The 24,767-nt window shown below is 50.7% G+C and overlaps 2 protein-coding genes across 2 annotated transcripts in view; one reads left to right on the top strand and one right to left on the bottom strand.

Moving 5' to 3' along the window:
* MOB3B (MOB kinase activator 3B) overlaps positions 1–24,767 on the top strand; it is a 181,379-nt gene that overhangs the window by 119,018 nt on the left and 37,594 nt on the right. The gene's annotated exons all lie outside the window — the stretch shown is intronic.
* The window catches only part of IFT74 (intraflagellar transport 74), a 315,492-nt gene continuing 304,411 nt past the window's right edge, over positions 13,687–24,767 (bottom strand). The window contains exon 22 of the transcript XR_014796263.1: positions 13,687–13,702. The gene's annotated coding sequence lies outside the window, so the exon portion shown is untranslated. The remainder of the gene's footprint in view (positions 13,703–24,767) is intronic.

The raw sequence follows: 24,767 nt of genomic DNA, 5'->3' as shown, positions 1-24,767 counted from the left end.
GCTATGTATCAACAGATTGTAGCCGCAGAGAATTAAAGAGAGAGGCCGAAGCCTACGTTAGGAAGAGTGGTCGGAGGCCAGGACCTGAGTCTGAGAACAGAGACAGGAGCCATGTCCTGGCAGCTGGGGCAGCCTGTGTAAGACCTGAGTAGGAAAGACCCTGGCAGTTCAAGGAAGTGGAAAGAAGCCCCATAGACTGAAGTGTGATCGGAAAGGAGGAGAGCAGAGCAAGAGGAGGGCGCAGTAGGCAGGAGTCCCCAACTCCCAGCGGTCCCCAAGCCCCAGCGGTCTCCAAACCCCAGCATCACAATGGAGAGCTCTGAAAGCCCAGGGCACTGGGCCCCACTTCTGAATTTCTGACCCGGTAGGTCTGGGGTAGGGTGGGGCCTGGGAACTTGCATTTTTACACAAGTTCCAGCCAGTGCCCATTTTGCTGGTCTGGGGATCACTCTCTTTGAGAACCCCTCCTATAAGATTATGTCAGGCCATGGTGTGGGGTTTGAATTTTACGTGAAGCCTTGGTGGGAAGCCATCAAAGGATGTCACGAGTCATAGCCTTTAATCACTGTTTTTGCCAGAATGACTCAGAGCATGGTGCCCAGAATTAATTAGAAATTGTCGAGACTGAAGAGTCCGTTACGGAAGCTATCCACAGAGGCCAGGCGAGGCTGGGGGCAGTAGAGAGAAGCACTCAGGATGTATTTAAGGGGGAGGAAGCAACATCCCATTCCTGAGGAAAGGAGAAGTGGAGGATCCTGCCTGGGCTTCTGGCTTGAGGAACAGAGAATATGGACAAGGCATCCCCTGAGAGCGGGAAGACTGGGCAGGAGCGTGTTTTGGAAGGAGAGGAAAAGAATTCATTGAGCATGTTTTAGACATGTTAAATGTAAAGAACCATCGCGGAGTGCTTGGAACCTCACAAGTACAATGCTTCAGTGCATGAAACTAAAAATATTGAAAGCAACAGCCGCCTAGGCATTGCTGAAAGAGAAACTACCAGGGTGCTTGGGGACGAGGCCAGCACCTCAGTCTCCTCTCTCTGAGAACCAGGATTCTCGGTAACAGATCTCCTCTGCCCTGCAGGAGTGGCACCTGCTGTCCATCATTGTAAGCAGGGCGGGCACCTGTGGAAACTAGCCTAGCTCCTGGGTACTAGAGGTTCACACCGGATGCAGTCTCTGTGGATGCTCCTGTGGGGCCAGGGTGCTTTCTGCCCCAGGTCCTCCCTAACCAGGGTTTCTAAACCTTGACACTGTTGACATGTGGGTGGGATAATGCTTTGCTAGGGGGAGGCGGAGAAGGAGCCTGTCCTCGGCATCTCTGGCCCCCACCTACCAGATGCCAGCAGCACTTGCTCCTCCCATGCATGGCAACCAAACCCTTCCAGGCATTGCAAGGTGTCTCCCCAGGGGAACAAAGTCACCTCCAGCTGAGAAGCACTGCCCTACATCTTAACCACCTTGTAAGCCCCCTTGCCATAGACAAACTGCATTCCCCATTTAATAGACCTGTGTTTACTAGGAGTCCCAGCCTCTCAGAACTTCCTGTCTTTCAAGGTGCCTGTCAAGCAATCTGGAATGTTAATACAGGCCAATGGAGATGCCTTTAACATGCTCCTGTTGTGACCAGACTAAAGGGCTGAGTTTGCCTGAGCACGTCAAAGCTCAGAAAGACCCGATGAGGAGCTGACAAAAAAGAACGTTTATTTGTAGGAAGTGACCCTCCCCAGTGTCACGGGTGAGCTGGCTTCCCAATGGTTACTAGGAGATGGGTTATATAGGGGACTGAGTTAGGGTGATGGTCAGGGTCGTGGCCTCTACTGTTGGGTGGGCACTAGGGAAGGGGGTAGTTGAGCAGTGAGTGCATCGGATCCTGGAGTCAGCTATGATGTCACTTTGTCTGGTTTCACCACTTTTCTGGGCCTGGAGCTGAAGCACAACTGAGGCCTAGATGTTACCTTCAGTTTGATTGGAACTCCGTCTCTGTGGTCAGTGTGCCTAAGATTGTTTAATGCTGACCAGGCCTCATTGTCCTGAGAGCTTATTGATTAGGGGTGTGGCCATGCCAGGGAGAAGGAGGCAGCAGAGCCAGGGGACTGGATGAGAAAACAGAGTAAAGAAATGACGTTCCTGTGAGATTACACTGTTGTTTTTGATGCAGGGAACTTTTGGGCAGGAGGAACAATGGGAGAATCTGATGACAGTCAGGATTAGTAATATTAATAGCTAGATGCCTGATGCACAAAATTCGTACATGGGTAGAGTCCCTAGGCCTGGCTGGCAATCAGGGCCGATCTGTGGGGAATGGGCAGGGTGATTGGGCAGCCCCTGCTGGTACCCACCTAGGCTGGCCTGATGCCAGCTGCTCCCTGGCCCTGCCTACCTCTCACCACCACCACCACCACTGGTCCCCTCTCTCTGTGGGGTGACCAGCAGGATAATCTGAGCTCCCCTCTCCCACCCTCCACTGGCACCACTGGCTCCTGCATGGTGGTCAGTGTGAATCATAGCGATCGGTCGTTCCACCATTTGTTTTGATGTTCAGTCAATTTGCATATCAGGCTTTTATTATATAAGATAATACTTAATAATAAAATGTCAACTGCTAGCATTTATATAGAAATGTGCCATATACACATCTAAGTATTTCAAAAATATTACAGCCACACTATGATGTTGGTAGTATTATTATCAGCCCCATTTTACAGATGAGGAGACTGAGCTGTAGAGATTTACCCAAGCTCACACAGATAGTTAAATAACAGCTGGGTTCCGACCCAGACAATCTGCTCCCCTGACCCTCCACTGCCCCACAGTCCATCCTCATAGCTTTACTGCTTCCAAAGGAGGAGGCATCTGATGGGAGATAGGGGCAGGTGGGTATACAATTACCTGCCTGCTAAGATACATCACCTTCAATCCTTAATCGTGCTTATAAAACCTTTAATCATTTACAAAACCTCTACTGTAAGGAAATCCCCATACGATAAGTCTTTTAGAAATTTCGACTCCCACTGATGAGAAATATTTTATGCAATCCTTCATTCATCCACTCCTCAATTTCCTTCTGTTTAAAGGAGGCATCTAGCTTCACATTTAAAAAAATTTTTTTTTAGTTAACACACACTTAGGTCACAGATTTTAAGCCTCAGGGATGCACTTTTACAGGCTTGTAACTTTATTTTTGGCGCCCAGAGCAACGCTGCCACATTAGCCGCCACTTCCAGATGACACGGAGACGCCAACACAAACATGTACATTTGCATGGCTGTGCAGCTGCAGGCAGCAGTGAGGTTACAGGTGTGCGGAGTCACGGGGCTTAGGGGGTGAACACTCACACTCTCCCCCAAAGCCCCTGCCGCCAGCAGAGGCAGAGGGAAATGTGTGGGACGAGGGGTGTAACACGAGTCCTGAGCTGATTCTCGGATTGCTGCCTGGGCCCCCGGAAAGATAAGCTCATGACATTTTCCTTCAGAACCTGTTTTGAAATGCCATTCCTGTAGCTAATGAAATCCGAGTGAAACCCAGTCTGGCTGGGCCTGAAGGGCCATCACGAATGTGATGACAGCAGATAGAGGGCTACCCCTGACCTTGTTTTTACATTTATAGATTTTGAAATTTCTTTTCAAAGAGCTTCTATCCAGGGGATTTCTCTAAGGAGAGACATCTCTTGCAGTCATGCATGCTCATTTCTGAAAAACATTTTTTTTCATGGTATTCTTGAGAAGATAGAAAACAGCCATCCACACAGCGGTTCCTTCGGTCTGCTTTCGATTTTTGTCTTAACGAGCTTCACTCCGGGCTCCAGACCATCCGATGGGCTATTGCTGAGATGGGACACTTCCCTGGCCTTTGCTGAGTTGCTCCTCTCAGATAATGTGTCCACGATGATAATACTGAAAATGGCTAAGACATATCAGGCACTTACCTACTGTGCTGATCACCTTACATTCACAATGTAACCCCTCCACTGCCCTCTGATGTATAGATGAGAAAACACAGGCTTTGAGAGAGGTGTCGACTTCCCAGGCCACACGTGTGCCAGCGGTGGGGCCAGGACTTGAACTTCTCACTCATTCTCAGGCACCCGGAGTCTCCCATGGGCTGCCTCCACCTGTGAGCTCCACACACCAAAGCAAAGGCAGCGACAGGCTGGGCTGACCCTGGTTCTGGGCATGTCTGTACCGCGTTCCTGCTGGCCGGAGTTGGCGAGGTGAGAGCCACCCTAGACCTAGACATGTCTGTGGGGGAAAATGTCTGAAAACCTGCTTCGTTCCCATGCCCGGAGGCACCCGTCACCGTAAGGGTTGGCACCAGAAGCATCCCAAGCCCCAGGCGCTCCCGGGCCTGTCCCAGCAGCTGCCACACAGACTGTCAGAGGGAGCACGTGCCGCCTGCGGCTGTGCCAGGCCAGGCTGGCGCTCCGCTCTGTGCGCAGAGGCTGTCAGCAAACAATCAAGTGTAAGTGTGTGTCCCCCGCCGCTGGAACCATTAGGGCAATCAATAGCGGCATCTGCTTCGCAGGTGTAGTAACAGCCGTGCTCCTCCACCAGTCCCACAGGAAGCACCTCCACCATTCCCCCGGGATTTATAAACATCAAGCAACGAAGCCTCCCAGGAACCCTCACCACCAGGAAACCTGACAGATCAAAGCAGACATGCTTGACGGGGAGAGAAGGGGGTAAGGAGAGAGGGCAGGAGGGCACCCCTGGCTCTCAGCCTCTCACACCCCAGCCCCTCAGGGCCCAGCAGGCAACCCTGCAACCTGCAGAAGCAGTTTTCAAACCTTCGCCCAGTCCTGCCCGCCTTCTTCATCACCTTGGCACTATCTCGCTGCCCAGCAGGGCCTGACACCGAAGTGCTGAGGGCACTTGCAACTGAGTGACATGAATTGGCAAAAAATCATGTTTCTAAAACACAGTATGTTTTAGGAATTCAAGTGAATATGTAAACACCATGGAGGAAACACTTCAGGGAAGCATTCTCCCGCCTCTCCTTTTTCTCCAGCTCCCTCTTGCCGTCCTGCTTCCTGCCCTGCTGCAGGACAAGGCAGCATACACGGTTTGGGTTTGACGCTCATTTCTAGGCAAGACGCCTGCCTCTACCCCTTGGCGGTGTCCAGATGCTCATCCCCCTTCCCCTGAGGTGATCTGGGTTCCTGGCGGGGGAGCTGGAGGCTGGATGCTGCTGGCCCAGGACCAGGCTCACGTTCTCTCCTTCACCCAAGCTCCCCTTCCCAGGCACAGGCTGGCACTCACCGTGTGGCCAGGAAGACAGATCAGCGGGGGGCGGGGGGCTGGGGGAGGCTGCTCAGGCCCTTGGCAGGCCTCAGGGAAATGCTGGAGGGAAGTGTTGATGGAGGGAGCGTTGCTGCGGGTGTGTCCAGCCCTGGTGCACGTCCGCCTCCACCATTGTTTCCTTTGGAAGAGTAGGAGCTGCTGCCCCGTGAGGGGGTTAATGAGAATGCCTTTACTTGCCAAGTGCCCAGCTTTGTTTTCATGGGTCCAGTGAGGTGTGCGCCAGCCAGCTGGCAAGAGGAGTGGAGCCAACCCTAAATGCAGTCGGAGGTACGCGCTGGCCCTTTCTCGGGTCAGGCAGGTGTGCACTCACACCGTTCGTGATCGGGGGTCCCAGCTTGTTACAGACTTTAAAGTTAGTAAACTTAGGCCCAGCATCTGTCCCTCTGCTAGGCAGCGCTGTGATTTGGGCCAAGTCACTAAATTCTACTAATCCTTCGTTTTGCCTACAAGTTTTAAAAATTGGAAAGCAGCCCTAACTGGTTTGGCTCAATGGCTAGAGCGTCCACCTGCAGACTCAGGGGTCCCAGGTTCGATTCCAGTCGGGGGCATGTACCTTGGTTGTGGACACATCCCCAGTAGGGGGTGTGCAGGAGGCAGCTGATCGATGTTTCTCTCTCACCAATGTTTCTAACTCTCTATCCCTCTCCCTTCCTCTCTGTAAAAAATCAATAAAAAAATATATTTTTAAAAAATGAAAAGCAAAAGACAGTCCTGGCGGCTGTTCCAGCGCAGGTTTTTGGGAATGGAGAGTCTTATTTTGGCGGCAGAGTTGGGCATCTCGAGGTGGCTTCTCCACCTTCTGTTTCCTCACCTGCAAAGCAGTCATCCCTCCCTCGCAGGGAAGGCAAATTGGATCGGGGAACTTCAACTTTCCCCCAAGTTTCTATTTATGTAGAAAAGGCTCTGTGACCAAGTAGGTTTAGAAAACATTGCATTGAAAGTACACTGCTTTCTTTACTGTAGAATTCCTCGCCACCTTTTTTATTATTAGACACACTAGGACATTTCGTGGAAAGGGCTAGAATAAACAGCATTCTATTTGACTCTGATGCCCTTAAAAAATTTTTAAGTAACATCTAGCCACAAGGGAGCCAACTCTGGGGCATACTAGGCAATACCTATGACAGTAACCTCTCCCGGGCCCAGAGAGAGAGTGAGTAAGGGGATCGCAGTGTGTGTGAGAGGGCCCGGGTGCCGGGTGGAATACCAGATAAATCACAGAGGAGAAAGCAGCCACCTCGCACTGAGCAGGCTGCGTACCTGGTCGGCGTACTTACTTCCCAGGCCTTCTTTAAAGGCACAGCTCACAGTTCCATAGAGTTGTTCTGTTCTACTCTGGGAGGAAAATACTCTGCTTCCACACTCACATCCACACTAAACAACCTGCTCGCCCTTCTAGACTCGAGTCAGGAGCCGCCGCCCGCAGCCCCGCTGTCAGTCCCTTTGACTGGCGTCTGGGCCTCTCTCTCCTGTAACCCTCACGGGTCCCTGCGATCTTGGAATCATTTGAGCCTGAGGTTGAACTCCCAAACCTCCACTTACTGCCCCTTGTGACCTGGTTTCTCCAGCGAGAAAGCGTGGGCCCTACCCACCTCATAAAGATAAAAGTGAATCAGAGAGGTTAAAGGAGAAACCCCGTGAATAGTGGCACTTCCGCCGGCCACTTCCTGTGTACTGAGCTCTGCTGTGAGAGCCAACACATAGAAAATTGTTTTATCCTCCTGATGTCCTGTGGGTGAGGTTCTGTTACGAGCTCAGGTGGCGGCACAGAGCAGTCACGTAACTCGTCCAAGTGACCGTGTACCAGGTTGTAAGCTCGGCAGGCTGGTCCCAGATCCACTCCCTTCTCCTTCACCTTCCTGTCTTTCTGGGAGGTACCTGAATAGTGCCTAGCATGCAGTTGGTGTATCCATCCCAATGAACATTTTCTTCTCTCTCACCTCGGTTCCCTCTGTTCATCTGTTATTGCTTAGTATTTTATTCACTGTACTAGAGGCCCAGGGCACAAAATTCATGCATGGGCGGGGGGGGGGGGGGGGGGTTGTCCCTAAGCCCAGCCTACACCCTCTCCAATCTGGGATCCCTCTCACAATCCAGAATTGCTGGCTCCCAACGGTTCACCTGCCTGATTGCCCCTAACAGCTTCTGCCTGCCAGCCTGATCAATACCTAACTGCTCACCTGCTGGCCCGATTGCCCCTTACTGCCCTTCCCTACTGGCCTGGTCACTCCTAATTGCCCTCCCCTGCCAGCCTGGTTCCCCCAACTGCCTTCCCCTGCAGTCTTGGTTGCCCCTAACTGCCCTCCCCTGCTGGCCTGGTCACCCCTAATTGCCCTCCCCTGCCAGCCTGGTCACCCCTAATTGCCCTCCCCTGCCAGCCTGGTCCCCCCCAACTGCCTTCCCTTTCAGGCCTGGGTCCCCCCCACCCAAATGTCCTCCCCTGCAGGCCTGGTCACCCCTAATTTCCCTCCATTAACTGCCCTCCCTGCCAGCCATCTGGTGGTGGCCATTTTGTGTCCACATGGCAGCAGCCATATTTGACCACATGGGGGTGGCCATCTTACATGTTAGAGTGATGGTCAATCTGCATATTATCTCTTTATTATATAGGATCCTTTCCTCCCCCTGTATCTTCTTGCTTAATAAGTCTTTACTTAATTGTATGTATGTTTAACACATAAAGACCACATAGCACCAAGCCCTGCAAGTCCATGATGTTGCTGTAGAGCTTTGAATAGGGTTGAGGGTGCCGGTGATTCCAGCCCCTGGAACTGCAGGAAGCAGTGCCTGCCGGCTCCGTTCTGGGTGAATAGCCTAGGACTGGCCCCTGAGCATCCCGTCTCCTGGCACCTGGAGAACCAGCTACCTCTACAAATTCACACTTAATCATGTTGTTATTGTGTCTGGGAGGGCAAGGTCCAATGAATTCTTGGTCTGATCGTTTCTCAGCCCAGGTAGGAGCCTCGGAGCCATTTGTATGAGTCAGCATGAAGGCATGCCCATGTGCTTGACTTATTAGGTGGTTTTCTCAGCCCCAAGGCATGAGCATGGGGGGAGGGAAGGGTTGGGGAATGGTAGGCCTTGATCTTCTGAACAATGTACATACTTTCCAGCTTCTGGGTGCGTAGAGGGAGTCAGGGCATGGGAGAGAGGTCATGAGGTCATGAACTGGCATCCCCCGGTGATTTTGGAGTCTGCAGGAGACACTGGCTCTGCTTCTTCCCTCTCCCAGGTTACACTGAGCTTCCGTAGGCAGCACAAAAACCCAGCCTCTCTGACTGGTCGATCCCATTCAGCTCTCTCTGTTTTAACCAGTTTCACAAGGGGCTAGCAAATTTGAGAGAGAGGGGACCACTAAATAGCAAGAACAGCACCCCACAACCCTATTCAAAGCTCTATGCAAGAACAAGGGTGATTGGCAGTGCTGGGGGGCAAGACCTCCTCTGCCTCTCCCACTTTGCCCCCCAACTTAATTATTTAAAAAATATATATTTTATTGGTTTTATTTATTTATTTATTTTACAGAGAGGAAGGGAGAGGGATAGAAAGTTAGAAACATTGATGAGAGAGAAACATCAATCAGCTGCCTCCTGCACACCCCTCACTGGGGATGTGCCCTCAACCAAGACACATGCCTTTGACTGGAATCGAACCTGGGACCCTTGAGTCAAACCAGTTAGGGCGACCTCAACTTTAATGAGGGGATAGCTCAGCAGGAAAAGTGCCGAGGGATTTCAGCCCTCAGTACAGAGATCTCTTTTTCTGTACTCGGTCCTCCTAAGACTTTGAGAGCTGCTCAGCAAGAACATATTTGGCTGAGAAAGGCTCTGTGGGTGAAGATTTGGACACACCTTGCAAGGTACAGGGGTGACCTAGCTTTTCCCAGAAAAGCTTGGGTGGTTCTGTTGAATTAGCATATCAGGAGTTTCACTGGGGTTAATGTTTTAACCATTAAGTCAATATATTCAATGCCGTCGTATTTGAACAGTCCATTTTTTAAGGAGCAGGTTTTGTTTTGTTTTTAAATGAAGAAATGGCAGGAGGAATTCCCAGGGTGCACTTCATGCCATACTGAAAAGTTTGAATTTTAAAAACCCCAACTATTTTATTTGGACCGAAGAGATGGCTTTTAGCTGAGAGCTCTACCACTGTTCAGTTCTTACCCTCACTTCGAGGTCTGCCTGTTTCCCTCGCTTGGTGCTCCCTGTGCTGTGCGTTTTGTGTTATTTGGGAGAGGAACTGCTGGTGGCTTTTATTCAGAACCTGCCTTGGGTCAGGTCTCATCTGGTGGTGCCTTCACCTGCTTCATGGCTGGGAGTGAGGATCCACAACAGCGCCTGGGCTCAGAGCCCGGCTCCTGGAAGTCCTGGTGGTGTGCCCTGGGGCAGGGAACTAATCCTCCTGTGCCGCATTCCTCATCTGTGAAATGGGAACCACAGTGGCACCTGCCCGGAGAGGTCATTGTGAGGATTAGGGAGGTAATGTGCTGGTCCTGGCCCAGAGCAAAACCTCCCCAGGGAATTAGAAGCAAGGCCTGGGAATCTGTCCCGTTAACATATAACGCAGGGGCTTGTAATGTCAGCCAGCGATGGAACCACCTCTCTTGCTTGGATGCCCTCTCAAACAACACTAGCAAGTGGCCTCTGCCCGGACACCTCCTTATGTGAGGCGCCCACTACCACCTGAGACAGTGCCCCCCACTTTGGACACTCTGACAACAGGAGCCTGGGCCTAAGAAGGCAGGGGCTGCCTCTGGCTACAAGGAGGCGGAACAGAGAGAGGAAAGAGGACAAGCTCACATCAGAGAGAAATGGGCTAGGATCCCATAGCATGCTTGTGAGCTCTGGGCCTGGGCAGAGGCTTGCTATTTTCATCCTCCAAATGACAGCCTCTCAGAATTGGAGCCCTGTCTTCCCAGGCCTCTCCTGGCCTCCCTCCATGATAAGACCTCCTTTTCCCCTGGTCACTGGAGTCACATATCCAGGCTCCACCCCTGCTCTGTCATATAACACAAAGATGCATGTGATCCCCAGTGGGGTTCTGGGTCAGGGAATGCATCGGGCTGCAAGGGCCAGAAAGCCAATGAGTGAGCCAGCAGGTGAGAGGGGAGCAGGCCCTGGCACACCGCCAGGACCTGGTCCCCGAAGCCTCAGAACCGAGCCAGCTTAGCTGAATGACTAGGGGATTAGCTGGCTCGGTTCTGAGGCTTCGGGGACCAGGCCCTGGCGGTATCCCTCTGGGCCGGGGACTAGGGGTAGATGTCAAGGCCACATCCTTGAGGGTGACAAGCAAAGACCTGGATGGAGTCAGAGCCTCCTGCCCCTCCTGCTCAGTCTGTCCAGGTGCTAAGACCAGAGCTCACCGGGGGGCAGGCTGTGGAGGAACATGGGCTGTGGTCCTGTCACCCATGCCCAGATGCCATAACCGCAGCCCACCTCGCTCAGGCTTAGGCGCAGGCCCAGGCGCAGTGAGACCCCGATACCACCAGTGCCTATTTCATACCCAACCGTGCACATGGCACTTTTAGTCTTGAATCAAGAACTCTTCTCCCACTGTATGGGTCAGAAAGGGAAATGCAGAGGTTTCAAGATCTGATTTCTGAAGCTCCTTATTACCATGTGTCTCCGGAGAGCGTGTCTCTCTGAGTTTCAGTTCCTTCATCTGTAACGTCCAGACACACGCACAATAAGTCCTCACCAATGCTGGTTATGGGTTCTTAGAAACCGCACCTTCCACCAGGCTCACCATAGACATTGACGTAAACGAGAGTTCCGTTCTCACAGCATACTTCCGTATGTCCGTTATCCTATGGTAAGCCAGGGTATCCAGGTTTCCTTATATGTAGTTTCCTTTAAAGTCGCAGATTCCAAGAACCCATCCACAATGTTAAGGGAGGACTTTGCCATAATAACTACCTCTTAGAGTTGCAGGAAGGATTCGATGACACTGTACACAAACAGTATACACTAAGTGACAGATAGGGATCCGCTTCTTGGAGGTGTTGTAGGCGGCGGGAACGCACCGGGTGTTAGACCCATGGGGTCAGACTGGACCTGGGTACAGCAACCTCGGTTCTTGGGTTCTGGCTAGGAAAGAATTCAGAGCCGAGACCCAAGCTATCAGGGAACATTTACTGGGTAAATCACAGAGGTAGAAAAAGTAATTCCTAGGAGAAATGGGTTTAGGAAACAAGTTAGAGAGGCCAAGGAAGGGCCCTTGGGGCTTGGGAGTGAGGAAGGTAAAGGTAACTTGCCTGCAGGGGAGAAGGAAAGGAGGAGAGAGGGAAAGGGACAGGTGTGGGCTGCTCCTGGGAAGGAGAGATTTCGAGATCCTCCATCCTAAGGGTTTTAAGGGTGAAGACTTCCCAGGGGAAGATTTAATAGGATATTTAGCAACTTTTCAGGTGTGCCCTTTCAGGGTCTAGGTCTCCACTGATTGATTGGTCAGCACCAGGACAGGGGGTCATTGTCCCATGCAGCCATGGGGTCGCTGATCTGGTTTTGCTGATTTGGGGGCTTGGAGCTGAAATACAACCAAGGCCTAGTGTTATCTCTAGGAGGAAAGGGAAAGGTGTCCAAGCTCCGTGACCAGTGATGTGCTGGAGGAGGAAAGTTCACCCTGGGGGCCAGTCCCACCCTGCAGCTGTCCTTTGCTAGGCACCTGGCTTTGCATCTGGTGACCTCCAGTCCTGGCCCCCAGTCCTGGCTCTGCTCACGTCTCACTGCCGCCACAGAAGGAGGCGGTGCAATTGGAAGTGATTTCTCACCAGCCACCGCCACCTGGGAGAGCAGATGGAGGGCCGCAGCCTCCTTCCCACCCCCCACCCTACACACACACACACACACCCCACACACACTGCACAGGCCTGGGGGTTCAAATGAAAAGGTGGCGTCGGCACCTATGTAAAGCTGGCCAGTCCTGTTCTAAGGTAAATACGGAATTTAAATTGTACAGAGGAAATGTGTGCATCGGGGAGCACGTTGCTTCCTTTCTAGGACTTTTATAGGCCACCGTTCAGTGTTTCATGAAGATCCAGTTTAGCGTAGAAGGTGTGGTTGGGCCAGCTGTGCCAGCATCACCTGGGCCCTTATTAGAAGTGCAAACCTCGGACCCCTCACCCCCAAGCATGCAACCCAGCAATCCGTGTTCCAACAAGCATCTGCTGCCTCTGTGGCTCCTGTTTGTAGGCTCAGGGTCAGCAGGGTCCCCCTCCCTGCTCCCCCCTCCCACCCCGGGCAGTTTTCAGATCCAGATGACCAAGCCCCTGTCTCTAGTCATATTTGCAGCACTTCTGAAACCGGACAACCAATGGGTCCAGGCTGCCTGTTACTAGTTGAGCCAATTAATTAAGCAGGGACAGTTTATATCCATCATGCCTGCCAGCTGGGAGAGCCATGGGGTCAGACTGGACCTGGGTTCAGCAACCTCAGTACTTGGGTTCTGGCTAGCAGGTCGTCCATGAAAATCTGCTCTGCAATCCCCCATAAAGCAGCTGTTTATATGGGGCAGAAGGACGATTGCATGGGGAAGTAGGCGAAAGGAATAAGAATGGGTATCAAGGTTACAGATTACAGGCGATGCAGGCTGGCAGGGGTGGTGGGGGGGGAGTGTTGCAAAAGGGCGGCAACAATGTTGTTGATCTTTCCATGATAACAGGTGGTTCTCGGATAGGGAGGATGGACCTCATTTCCAGGTTAACTCGCAGGCACAGCTCCCAGCCAGGTGAGAATGTGCCTTCTTTAATCAGAGCAACACAATCCCGGTTAACAGAGCATGATCGGTATTTCTTGTAACTATAGCTAGTCTCCACTATTCTACTTCTGCCCCTAACACTTCCTCAGTTTGAAGACAGCTCCTGGGAGAATGATTTATTTTCCCATCCTGGAAGACGCGTCTGTTCATGCCAGCAGCAGGTGGAATCTCCATCCAAGCCTGCACGAGGGCAGAGGCAGGGAGCAAACATCTGTTCTGGATGTTCACGCCCCCAGCCCAGCTGGCTTTTTCCTCTCGTCCTGGCTTCCTGCCTGACCTGACCAATAATAACGGTACCTCTGTTAGATAATGATAACCGCAAATATTTATCAAGCTCTGCCTACGCCTGTAAATACGTTTTGTTATTTTTCCCCATTTAATCCTCATAACAACCCAATGAGGTTAGGTACTATTCATGTCAGCCCCACATCCTGCTGGCGAAACCGACCCCAGAGAGGCTAATTCAGCGGCGGACAAGAGTCTTAAACTTGACTCTGTCTGATGCCAGATTCTGTGAATCTTCAACCAGCCTCCCTGCTTGGTTAAGCAGGCTAATCCTTGAGCCAGGATTAGGCACAAAGGAATATTTTAGGCCAGTGCTCTTTACGTTAGCACAGATCAGGATTATCTGGAAGGCAGGAAAAGCACAGACTGCTGGGCCCTACTCCCAGAATCCACTGCTCTGAGGGTCAGTGCCGATAGGCTGGGGGTTGGGGGTTTTCATTTCAACTAAGTTCCCAACAGGCAGGCACCGCTGGTCTGGGGACCGCACTTAAGAGTCACTGCTTAGACCACTGCCCCCACCCAGGGCCGCACGTTAGAATCATCGGGAGAATTTCAGAATTTCAGTTCCTCTAGTGTGGGATATGGCGGGCTTTTGTTTTTATACTCCCCAGAGAATTCTAATGTGCGGCCAGGGTTGAGAACTTCCGCTAAATGCAAAGGAAGACTCCTAATTGCTGTTTACAGCTTTAGTTTAAGTCCAATGTCTGCCTCCCCAGCTGAGGCATTCCCACCGCGGGGCCGCAGTGGTAGGCCAGGGAGTACCAACTGCAGGGTAAGCAGGGCCACTCGTTTTATTTCAAGATTAAGGGAAATGTGAATATTCTCTAAAAAAACAAAACAAAAGAAACAAACAAAAAGAAAGCACAAACCTACCATGAAGGAAAGTGCAAAATGTTGAGATGGGAGGAAAGGAGAAAATAGAGAGTGAGGGGATGAACCTCAGGGGTGTCAGTACCTGGCGGGGATCCTAGGGCCAACTTTCAGTGCTCACGTTCACTTCCACGTGAGGTGACCTTATGATGTATCAGGCCAGTTTAACTCCTTTGCTTATGGCTGAATCTCTCGTGTCTAGCACGTTCCAAAATAAATATGTTTGCTGGTTATTTAAATTGGTGAATGAACAAGTAAACAGAATAGTGGGAGCTTTATCTGGGGTGGGTACTCCATGCTGGACAACTCTGACCAGACTGTGCTGCCTATCAGAGACTGCGGCTCCCCCCGGTGTGGAGCCTGCAGGGTCACAGGGAGGACACCCTGTGCCTGGTTCGTACTCCAATGTCACTGTCATGAGATTCTTAGTAATTGTTGAACAAGGGGCTCTCCAAACGATGTAGCCAGTCCTGATCAGAACATTCCATCAGCAAATACAGAAATGTCAGAGCATAAGCCAAAGGGCACAAACCATGGCCTCTGGGCCCGATCAAATAGTTTTGGCCCAGAGAGTGGTTATTTTTAATATAAATAAACTTTTTATTTAGAATAGTTTTAGATTTACCCAAAAGTTGAAAAGATAATACAGAGAGTTCCCATACCCAGTTCCCAACATCTTCTATCACATTCATACTTACATTTATAATACTAGAGGCCCAGTGCATGAAATTGGTGTATGGGGGAGGGGTCCCCTGGGCCCAGCCTACACCCGCTTCAATCCGGGACCCCTTGGGGGATATCTGACTGCCGGTTTGGGCCCAATCCTGGCAGTCGGACGTCCCTCTCACAATCCTGGGCCGTTGGCTTCTAATCACTCATCTGCCTGCATGCCTGGTTGCTCCTAACTACCCCTCCTGCCAGCCTGGTCACCCCTAACTGCCTCCCCACTGCCAGCCAGGTTGCCCCAAACTGCCCCCTCCCTGCCAGTCTGGTCACTCCTAACTGCTCCCGGCCGACCTGGTCACCCCCAACTGCCAGCCTGGTCACACCTCATGGCCCCCCTGCTGGCATGGTCAACCCACACAACCTGCTTGTTCAGTCATTTGGTCGTCCCATACTAACCGCCAGCCTAGTCGCCCCATGCAGCCTGCTTGTTCAGTCTTTTGGTTGTCCCTCACTAACCCCCCTGAGGGCCTGGTCATAGGCAGCCATCTTGTGAGGGCGTGATGGTCAATTTACATATTATCTCTTTATTATATTGGATTACTCATGACTAAGTAACTAACCTCAGTACATTACTATCAATATTAACTGAACTCCACACTGTGCTCAGATTTCACCACATTCCCCCAGTATCCCTTTTCTATCCTGAATTCCATCCGGGATGCCATATTACATTTCGTTGTCACATCTTCTGCGGGCTTCTCTGAGCTATGAATGACTTTTTCTCGACCTTCCCTAGTTTCTGATGACTTTGACAATTTTGGGCTATGCTTGTCAGATATTTTGTAAACTGTCCCTCACTTTGGGTTTGTTTCATGTTTTTTCTCATGGTTTCTGGGAAGATGGCCACGTTCCCATCACATGATATGCCAAGGCCATGAACATGACTGCTCACTGATGTCGCTGACCCCGATCACCTGGTCAGCAGAGTGGTCACCAGGCTTCTCCACGCTCTTCTTCCTGCCTCCCTTTCCATGCTGTGCTCTTTGGAAGCAAGATCCCCAGTGAACCCCACAGCCAAGGACAGGCAGGGAAACTCACCCCTCTGTTCCCCCACTGCAGGGTGTCCCAGGCCGTCCTGTGCACGTCCTGCCGTCACCCCTGCCCCCGCTTCTTCTCCCAGGATCCATGATGTCCTTGGTTGAAGAATGTGCTAGAAACTAAGATCTGAGTGCTGCATGTGCTCATGGCTACCTGGGTGACTTTTTTTTTTTAATTTACATTGACATTTTAAAAAATTAAGCAGTCATCTTATGGAGCATCAACTTTTCTAGGCTGAGTTAACTGTGCATGAAAATAAATAATGTTAATAAATAGAATGCTTTAAAATGTTTGCTTAGTGTTTTTGAAATACCAACATTTTAACAAGGACGAGATTTCACATTAGAATAGACTTCCGAACTCTCTCAAGAGGCCAGAAGGTCCAGCAATCTTGGGCCCATATCCCTGCCGAGAGCAACCCGAGAAGGCTTAGTGGCTCCTCTCTTCTCCAGCATGGAGCACTCTCCAGGCCGCCGCAGGCCGCACCGCTCCACATTGTATCACACCACTCACTGGACTCCTTTATGTTCCCTTGTGACCCTCGAAGGCTTTTGAATACGTGAGTCCATTCATTCAAGTAGGTAACTTACAGGTACAGTAGTCCCCCTTTTGGCAGTTCCCTCTCCACCTTCTTAGTTACCTGTGGCCAACTAAGGCAGGAAAATATGAAAAGGAAAATCCCTTAATTCATAAGTTTTAATTTGTGCATCACTCTGGGTGGAATGAGGGCATCCCCATGTTGTCCACTCTGTCCCACTCTGATTCACTCAGCAAAGCCACACTGTGTGCTCCTCGCCTGGCAGTCACTTAGTAGGCATCTCAGGTATCAGACCAGTTGTCAAGAGAGAGGGGCCACGTTTACAGAACTCGTATTGCAGTAGATTGTTCTATTGTTTATTTTATTAGTGGCTATTTTTTGTTCATCTCTTCCTGTGCCTTATAAATTAAACTTTGTTATAAGTTTGTATGAATAGAGAAAAACTAGAATATGCAGGGTTTGGTACCATTTGAGGTTTTAGGCATCCGCTGGGCGCCTTGGAATAAATCCCGTGGGTAAGCAGGGGCTGCTGTACACAGCATGGTCTGTGAAGTTAGCTCTACCCTGACCCAGAGTGAGCCAGCCAGAGGAGCCTAGCTCTAGGAGGGCTGGAGTATTATATGTAAATTGGGAGGATCCAGAGGTGATGACAGAGACACACATGTATGAAACCAGAGAGGGTCATGCCTGTCTGGTTAAATAGCCCTGATTTCCCCTTGAAGCAGTAGGAAGCTGCTTTCGAATTTTATGCAGAAAAACAAATGTCCTGGTTGGGTGCCCTGCCAGGTGGAGATGGGAGAGATCCCTGAGTAGAGGAAGGGAACTCGGTTATGGGGGAACTGCAGCCAGCCAGGCAGGAGGTGATGGTAGCTGAGCTGGGGAAGTGGCAGTGGGTTGGGAAGTTCATAGATCAGAAACTATTCAGAAGTTCATAGATCAGAAACTATTCAGACAAAACTTTGTGTTCATTGCCCTTCAGATAATGGAAGGAATATTTCCCTGGTGAATAAAGAAAAGTTTTGTCTGTTAATATACTCACTATATATCATCCACGACAAAGAGGCCGAGTCATTTTCAAATTCTGACTGGGCCCTAGCTGGTTTGGCTCACTGGATAGAGCGTAGACCTGCAGACTGAAGGGTCCAGTGTTCGATTCCAGTCAAGGGCACATGTCCGCGTTGTGGGCTCGATTCTCAGTAGGGTGCATGGAGGAGGCAGCCAATCAATGGTTATCTCTCATCATTGATGTTTCTTTCTCTCTCCCTATCCCTTCCTCTCTGAAATCAATATATATACTTTTTTAAAGATATATTTTATTGATTTTTTTTTTTACAGAGAGGAAGGGAGAGGGATAGAGAGGTAGAAACATGGATGAGAGAGAAACATCAGTCAGCTGCCTCCTGCACACCTCCTACTGGGGATGTGCCTGCAACCAAGATACATGTCCTTGACTGGAATCGAACCTGGGACCCTTCAGTCCGAAGGCCAACACTCACTCTATCCATTGAGCCAAACCAGTCAAGACTATACTTTTTATTTATTTATTTATTTATTTATTTATTTATTTATTTATTTTAATTCTGACTGGGGTTCATGATCCCAGTACCGGTCCTGCTGCCTCCCTTTCCAGTGCCAGTGAAGTCCATTAACATCATGCTCTCAGCTCCCTCCATCTCAGTTGCCCATTTGTGATCTTCAGCAAACTGGGCAGGTCCAAAGCAGCTAGCGTTTGTTTTTATGACTTCTGTTGCCCATCCATAGTGAATGAGCACCTTCCTCAGGTCTTCTTGGGTCTTTCTTGATTTACGGGCACCTCCATGCAATGACAACAGAGTGTGGAGGCAGCCGTCCTGGAGATGGGGCTGCAGATGGAACAGCCTTGGCAGGGAAGTGGGACCACAGGCGCACCGTATTGGCAGTCGCTCCTTTGGGTGGCTGACGCAGCACTCCCCTCGCCCGGCACATCGCATGTTGGAAGCAATTAACGATCTGTTGAGAACATATCATCACATGCTAGTCTATTTTTCTTTCTCTTGGTCCACCCTCTGATAATAGGCCAGCGGGTGACCCAGGGGGGTGGGGCAGGGCGCAGGGAGTCGGGGAATAGAGTAGTAGCCGCTTTATTTCTAACCGTTTGCAGCTGTCCGCTTGTTTGGGGGCCCTTTCCAGGCAGAGGAACAAAGCCTTCCTCCACGGGCTTGTTTTCCTTGGCGCGGGGAACAGACGCTTTCTTGAGGAGCGCCAGAGATAAACGCAAACCATCTGCCGGCAGGAACCAGCGAGAGCACGCGGCTCGGTCAGATAAATACCCACTTCGCAGGGGGCAGGAGGCTGTGCAGAGGGGCAGGAGGCTGTGTGGAGGGGCAGAGGGGCGTGCAGAAGGGCAGGAGGCTTTGTGGAGGGGCGGGGGGGGGGCTGTGGGAGGGGCAGGAGGCTGTGTGGAGGGGCAGGAGGCTGTGTGGAGAGACAGGGGGCTGTGTGGAGGGGTAGGGGGGCTGTGTGGAGGGGCTGGGGGCTCTGTGGAGGGGTAGGGGCTGTGTGGAGGGGCAGGGGGCTGGGTGGAGGGGCAGGAGGCAGGAGGCTGTGTGGAGGGGCAGGGGGCTGTGTGGAAGGGCAGGGGGCTGTGTGGAGGGGCAGGGCGGAAGATGAAGAGGAGCAGGAGGTGTGTTTGCAGACACAGATCTGTGCTACTAGCCGTTGTGTTTTTTAGTTTGTTTGTTTTAGCTTGGGATCCAGCGCGTTTTGTTTTGTGAGGACTTAGGAAATGGTATGTTCTCAGCCACACCGCCCGGGGAGGTCTGTTTTCTTCTCCCACGTGGGCGGGCTGCTGTTTTTATTCTTGGGAAGGAGCGATGTGTATGCCCTGGAGGGCGAGGTTCACACGTGCTGGACTCCAAAGACACCCCCGCTCTCCGACAAGAGGAACAGCTTTAAGGAGAAATATGGGCGTTTGGGGTTGTTGTAAACGGACATACCATCGGGGGTCCCCAAAGGCTTGACCAGGGCCTTCGGGTTTGCCTCGTGTCATGTGGGAATGGCTTGCCCTGCGCACAGGATGTTCCCGTTTATCACATTGGCCCCAGCTCCACTCTCCGGAAGGCGCGGGCCTGCGGGGAAAGGCAGCTCCCTCTGCCCACTCCCTTACCCACCCCACCCCGGGCTCCATGGGGAAGAGCCATGGTCAGAGCAGTGGTGACACCCTGCCTGGTGCTGTGCTGTGTGGCACTGTCCCCATGCCTCAGATACAGAAACAGAGCCTTTTATTTTATTTTATCATTTCTGATGGAGGCCCCGCATCCAGGGCATTTATTTCTGCATCCTCTGAGGGATGTCTGCCCTCTGCGGCCTTCCTGCCAGCACAGCAGAAGCACACAGGCCAACAGACAGCCTGTTTGCCCTCAGGAGTGCCCAGAACAGGCACTGAGGGCTCTGGGGATGGAGGGGAGGGAAAGGGAAAGAAAGGAAAGAAAGGAAAGGAAGGGAAGGAAGGAAGGAAGGAAGGAAGGAAGGAAGGAAGGAAGGAAGGAAGGAAGGAAGGAGAGAGAGAAAGAAAGAAAAAGAAAGAAAGGAGAGAGAGAGAGAGAGAGAGAGAGAGAGAGAGAGAGAGAGAGAGAGAGAGAGAAAGCTGAAGCTCAGACATTACTGGAATTTTTATTAAATTTTGTTTGGGAGAAAAGCGATGTACTGTGTCTGAGATGAAAGGCACATCGGCATGGGGCCCCAGAAAAATGATTCTATCCCATGCTTGATTTAGCTCCCACACTGCTTGTGGCTGGGAGATCAGAGAGCTGTGGTTAGACACATTCATAAACTCTGTCTCTCTCTCCGATGCTGCTTCCCGGCTGAGTGCCCGAGGGAGAGCCGTGGGCCTTCGAGAGGGACTCCGGGCCCCGCAGGCTCACCTTCTTGGCCAGCTTCCCCCCAGCTCTCTGGTCGGCCTCCCCCTTGGCCCGATGGCCCTGCCAACAGCAGTCCCGCTTGGAGTGTCATTGTTGAGCAAACTCCTGCTAAAACCGCATAGGAGTGATCGGTTTAGGATTCTGACCTCTGCCCAGGCCTCTTGCTCAGACTGACCCTGTTCTGGGTTCACCAACTCTATGTCAGTGACCCGTGTGCAAAGACCAAGCCCCTCCCACCACCCAGGCCATCCTGGACGAAGGCCATCCTTGATGCCTGTCACCTCTTTGAGCACATTCATTCTGACCACATTTTCTCCCTTGGAGCCCACTTCTTGGAGTGTGGCATTCCCCTGCTCGATCCTGAGAGTCCTAGGGTGTGGCTGAGGGTGGGATAGAGAAAGGGATGCTGGGAGATCCGCTCATCCTTGCCCACCACCTCGATCCTTCCAATCAAAGGCTGTGTTCCGTGTCATCAGTAGATATCCGCCTGGGATTGTGTCGGATGGCTTGTTTGGGTTATTGTAAGTCTAGTCAAAGTTTAACCGCACATTCTTCCAGCATGCAATCGATTAAGACGGCTGGTTAATAATGTCTGGCATTAACTTTCTAATTGAGCACAGCGACTGAAAATAACTATCACCCTTTGAAAAAAAAAGGCAACGAAGGGAGGCTTTCCTGATAAAGAGGAGAGTTGCAGATTCTCTCTCCCACAGCCAACCCGGATCACAGCGTTCTTGTCCCACAGCTCTCCTCCCTTCCCACCAAAAGCCGAGTGCCGGCTGCCGTGCCAGGACCGCACGGGGCCCTGGCAGCGGCCTCTCATCTCTGCTGTCGTCTTTCTTCCTCCCCCTCATAGGAGATGATGGATTCACATCTTGACTGAATAAGATCACTGCTCCTTTATGATTCAGTTTTGATTGATGAGTATTCCCTACCTAGCCCTGTGCCAGGGGCTTTTAAGGGTAGAAAAGAAGTAGAAACAGTTCCTTTGTTCGGGGAATGTAATGCAAGGCACACTAGTAAGTTTGAGAAACCTGTAGAAAGTAATACAAGGCCGACGGTAACCCCGTGCCTCACTGAGTGCCTGCCGCTCTAAGTTCTTTGCAAGTTCAGAATTGATGTATTGATACCAAGACTGCCATTCTGAAAATAAATATGCAGGAGGAGTCTAATGCCAGCGTTATGTTTTAGAGAACATTCGGTCTCCGTGGAACGCTAAAACTAACAGCTCACAAAAGAGTGCCTACTATCTGCAAGGCATTAGCGAAGCCTTTCATAGGTGTATGTAATCTTCACCCCCTGAGCTACAGATACCACTGACACCCAGTTTCTTCCGAGATGGAGAAACTGAGGCTCAGAGACACGAAGCCATTAGCATATGGCTATCCTATTAATATGGAGAAGAGCCAGAAAGAAAACTTGAAATGGCTGATTACAGATGCTGTGTTTTAAATCAACAGATACACAGAGTGGCCAGATTATTATGATCTCTGAATGCATAATAACCTGGCCACTCAGTGTGTGTGTGTGTGTGTGTGTGTGTGTGTGTGTGTATATATTTATATTAGAGGCCCGGTGCATGAATTTGTGCATGGGTGGGATCCGCCAGCCTGCCCAGGGGAAGGGGACATGGGCAATTGGCTGGCTTGCCTGCTGGTCGAACTCCTGGTAGAGGGGACAATTTGCATATAAGCCTTTTATTATATAGGATACACACTGAGTGGCCAGATTATTATGTGTTCAGAGATCATAGTGATCTGGCCGCTCAGTGTATTATGAGCAAAGGAGGTTCCAGAGTTAAATAGGACCTTTTGCTGCAGGAATTCTCAGACCCTTTCCTGTGTTCAGGTTACTGCAAACTTCTATGAAAGCAGCATTTTTGCTAATATATTTGACCTCAGGATCCTATTTTTTAGCCAAGGATCTCTCAGGATGAGTGATTTTTAAAGCATACCAAGAGTGTAGTGTCCACTCTAGGAAAGAATCTATGTACTTGACAGGAGGAGGGGGTGGGCTGTGGTCCGGGGCTAAGTCAGGGCTGTCCTGTAGACCAAATAGGCTGCCTTTGGCCCAGACCCAGACATTGCACAGCCCTCAGGTTCAGGCTGCCTTTTGTAACCAGCCCAGTGTCCCCTTGAAACGATTCCCTAACCCACATGTGTCAAACACAAGGCCCGCGGGCCAAATCCAGCCCGCCAGGCCTTGCAATGTGGCCCGCACCGCGCTGTCATCACTGCACTCCGCTGTCAGTTTATGACATTGTCAGTTTATGACTGTTCAGTAAACCATTCGGCCCGCGATTTAGGCTGGATTTTAGATTTTGGCCCCTTCTCTGATTGAGTTCGACACCCCTACCCTAACCTTTTATTCTTCCTCCTGCAAACCAGCGGTCGCCAACCAATGGTCCAAGGACCACTGGTGATCCGTGAGGTCCCAATGGTTGGCGACCACTATGCTAGACTATTTTCATTTAATAAAGCAAACAAACAGCCCACTGGCTCAGTGGTTGAGTGTTGTCCTATAAACCAGGAAGTCACAGTTTGATTCCTGGTCAGGGTACATGCTTGGGTTGCATGCTTGATCCCCAGTGTAGAGCATGCAGAAGGATCAGTGATTCTTCTCATTGCTGATGTTTCTATCTCTCTCTCCTTCTCCCTTCCTCTCTGAAATCAATAGAATAAGTTTAAAAAAGCAAACAAATGGACAAAGTGCAGGTAGAAAAGCAGCCATCTCAGCAGTGGGGCCCTTGCCACCATGGAGCCTGCAGGAACAGATGTGGAAGGAAGAACCCGAGTTTTAGGGCCAAATGCCTGCTTCCCCTCCTTTTCGCTGTGGGGCCAGGGCCAACAGTTTAACTGAGCTAAGATTCCATTACATGATAATAACAACAACAATAATAATAATGCCCATGCTCAGGTGTCACTGGGACTAAATGACATGCATATCCCAGGCCTCACTCGGGGTTGGTTTGTCTGTGGCTATGGAGACTTCTTATTGGCATCTTAAAAACAAAACATCTCATGTCAATCTATTCTTTGTGACCTGGTCCTTCTGGAGCTGTTGGGGAAGGGAGTGGACCCGCAGGGCTGAGGCCTTCCCTGTCTTGCTACCATGAGGCCACTGACAGAGGGTCCACCAAAGGGCAGCCATCCAGTTCTCTGCATCCCGAGGGGCAGTGTCTTCCACCTTTTGAGGAAGGTTTATTGAAAAGCACACACATACATACAAACATGCACATACATGTATGCCTGAATACCTGCAAGGCAGAGGAGAAAGGAAGAAAAGGGTTAGGATGGTATACAAACTATATAATTGTTTCCGGAACCATCAATAATATTGAGTGAATTTCCCAAATGCCCCGTAACTTTCTTGTTCTCAACCGCATGCTCTGTGAGCTGGGATTTTGTCTCTGGCTCCCAGTGAAACTTAGTGCCCTGAGACTCCCAGCCTGGGACTTCTCAGCTTCCAGAGCTGGCCTGGGGTGGCTGTGGTGCATGCTGAGCGTGTCCTGACTTGAGCCATTTGCAACGTTCACTTGAATAGTTCATGACCGGTAAGGGAGACTAGGGGAAAGAGTCAGGCCCAACTTAGCAGCCCGAGCAAAGAGGTTCAGGGCCTGAGGTCAGGTGGGAAGTAACAGAAGTAAGACATAGCCCCAAGGTTCCCACTTCAGTGCCAGGCATCATACACCTCCTATCATAAGAACACTGCAGAGGAGATGTTTTTCTCCATGATGAAGGAGAGTGATGGAGTAATTTGCCTAGACAACTAGTAAGTTGTAGAGCTAGGATTTTAAGCTAAAGTCTTCAAACTTCAAAACCAACTCCTCTCAACTACTTTAAGATAATTCCCAGCCCAGCTTGTGTGGCTCAGTGGTTGAGCGTCAACCCATGAACCAAGAGGTCACTGGTTCAATTCTTCATCAGGGCACATACCCTGGTTGCAGGCTTGATCCTTAATGGGAGACATGCAGGAGGCAGCTGATGAATGATGTTTCTCTCTCATTGATGTTTCTATCTATCCCTCTCCCTTTCTTTCTCTCTAAAAAAAAAAAAAAAAAAATCAATTAAAAAAAATCAATAAAAACATTTTTTTAAAAGTATTTAAAAAAAGAAAATTCCCTGCCATAGCCTAAAGGAAGAGCAAACCAAGGTCAAGGCCAAAGGGTAGGCCAGAGACCAGGTGTGGAGTGGAGGGCAGAGCCAAGAGCTCAGAGCTTGTCAGAGGACTGTTTCCTCACCTGTGAGATGGGAACATAATAGTAGCTATCCTCGAGGGCGGTTCAAGGATTCAGCCAGGTAATCCAGGTAAAGCCCTCGGTACAGTTCCTAGAACATGGTAAGTGCTCAGTAAATATTGG

The sequence above is a fragment of the Pipistrellus hanaki genome (genome assembly GCF_964339955.1).
Source record: "Pipistrellus hanaki genome assembly, chromosome: 11".
NCBI classification, from domain to species: Eukaryota; Metazoa; Chordata; class Mammalia; order Chiroptera; family Vespertilionidae; genus Pipistrellus; species Pipistrellus hanaki.
This window is presented reverse-complemented; position numbering and strand designations above follow the sequence as displayed.